At 30.0% G+C, this 2166-nt stretch overlaps 1 non-coding gene across 1 annotated transcript; it reads left to right on the top strand.

The window, feature by feature from the left end:
• Positions 1 to 223: 223 nt before the first annotated feature.
• On the top strand, positions 224 to 413 carry LOC146171158 (U2 spliceosomal RNA). The gene has a single exon (XR_014702895.1). It is a non-coding gene; the product is annotated as a U2 spliceosomal RNA (small nuclear RNA).
• Positions 414 to 2166: the final 1753 nt, after the last annotated feature.

Here is a 2166-nt window from a genome sequence, read left to right as displayed (position 1 = left end):
TGGAGAGATTTCAGTGGTTCTCCCATTATTATTATTATTGTATATCCCTTTTTTGTACCAATTGATTGAAATTGTATAAAGGGTAAGCAGACTCTGATACGAAGATAAGACTGCTAATCTAAAGCGACTTACAACATCTGTATTGTATCGGCACATTATTCTGCATCCTTTAAATATAAGTGTATGTATTTATTTGTGCACATTGTCAATGTATCGTGCTTTATCAGTTTGGAAGTCAATAAACTTCTCTTTGTGTAGTATCTGTTCTTAACAGCTTAATATCTGTTACGGGTTCTAATTGTACCCATGATATTAAACTGATTTTTGTAGCGCGGCGGAGTGTTCGGGGCTTGCTCCAAGTCCGCCACGGGTCGACCCGGTACTGCACTACTTCCGGGACCGGCCCAGCATCTCCCCCTTTTGGGGGGAGAAGGCACAATTGAAAAAAAACAGAAAAACTGCTTTGTTTTGTTCTAGAAATTTTTGGACTTTTTTTTTCCGACTTTTTTTTCCGACTTTTTTTTTCCGACTTTTTTTTCCGACTTTTTTTTCCGACTTTTTTTTTCTGACTTTTTTTTCCGACTTTTTTTTCCGACTTTTTTTTCCGACTTTTTTTTCCGACTTTTTTTCCGACTTTTACTGTTATGTGGTTGGTTTTACAGAGTGTAGTAATTATTTACGCAACTGTAAATAATTATTAATAATTGTTTATGTAGCCAATGTGGTTGGTTTTACAGAGTGTGGTAATAATTAGTAAGTATACTATGCAACTATAAATAATTAGTAATAATAGTTTACCTAGCCATTGTGGTTGGTTTTACAGTGTGGTAATAATTAGTAATTATATTTACGCAACTGTAAATAATTAGTAATAATAGTTTACCTAGCAATTGTGGTTGGTTTTACAGAGTGTGGTTATAATTAGTAATTATATTCACGCAACTGTCAATAATTAGTAATAATTATTTACGCAACTGTAAATAATTATTAATAATTGTTTATGTAGCCAATGTGGTTGGTTTTACAGAGTGTGGTAATAATTAGTAAGTATACTATGCAACTATAAATAATTAGTAATAATTGTTTATCTAGCCAATGTGGTTGGTTTTACAGTGTGGTAATAATTAGTAATTATATTTTCGCAACTGTAAATAATTAGTAATAATAGTTTACCTAGCCATTGTGGTTGGTTTTGCAGAGTGTGGAAGTAATTGGTAATTATATTTACGCAAATGTAAATAATTAGTATTAAAAGTTTACCTAGCCATTGTGGTTGGTTTTACAGTGTGGTAATAATTAGTAATTATATTTACGCAACTGTAAATAATTAGTAATAATAGTTTACCTAGCAATTGTGGTTGGTTTTACAGAGTGTGGTTATAATTAGTAATTATATTCACGCAACTGTCAATAATTAGTAATAATTGTTTACCTAGCCAATGTGGTTGGTTTTAAAGAGTGTAGTAATTATTTACGCAACTGTAAATAATTATTAATAATTGTTTATGTAGCCAATGTGGTTGGTTTTACAGAGTGTGGTAATAATTAGTAAGTATACTATGCAACTATAAATAATTAGTAATAATAGTTTACCTAGCCATTGTGGTTGGTTTTACAGTGTGGTAATAATTAGTAATTATATTTACGCAACTGTAAATAATTAGTAATAATAGTTTACCTAGCAATTGTGGTTGGTTTTACAGAGTGTGGTTATAATTAGTAATTATATTCACGCAACTGTCAATAATTAGTAATAATTATTTACGCAACTGTAAATAATTATTAATAATTGTTTATGTAGCCAATGTGGTTGGTTTTACAGAGTGTGGTAATAATTAGTAAGTATACTATGCAACTATAAATAATTAGTAATAATTGTTTATCTAGCCAATGTGGTTGGTTTTACAGTGTGGTAATAATTAGTAATTATATTTTCGCAACTGTAAATAATTAGTAATAATAGTTTACCTAGCCATTGTGGTTGGTTTTGCAGAGTGTGGAAGTAATTGGTAATTATATTTACGCAAATGTAAATAATTAGTATTAAAAGTTTACCTAGCCATTGTGGTTGGTTTTACAGTGTGGTAATAATTAGTAATTATATTTACGCAACTGTAAATAATTAGTAATAATAGTTTACCTAGCAATTGTGGTTGGTTTTACAGA

Source organism: Amblyomma maculatum, unplaced genomic scaffold (genome assembly GCF_055883805.1).
Source record: "Amblyomma maculatum isolate TAMU_Amacu unplaced genomic scaffold, ASM5588380v1 scaffold_23, whole genome shotgun sequence".
In the NCBI taxonomy this organism is placed as follows: domain Eukaryota; kingdom Metazoa; phylum Arthropoda; class Arachnida; order Ixodida; family Ixodidae; genus Amblyomma; species Amblyomma maculatum.
Note: the sequence above shows the minus strand (reverse complement) of the source record. Positions and strands in the feature narration are given on the sequence as shown.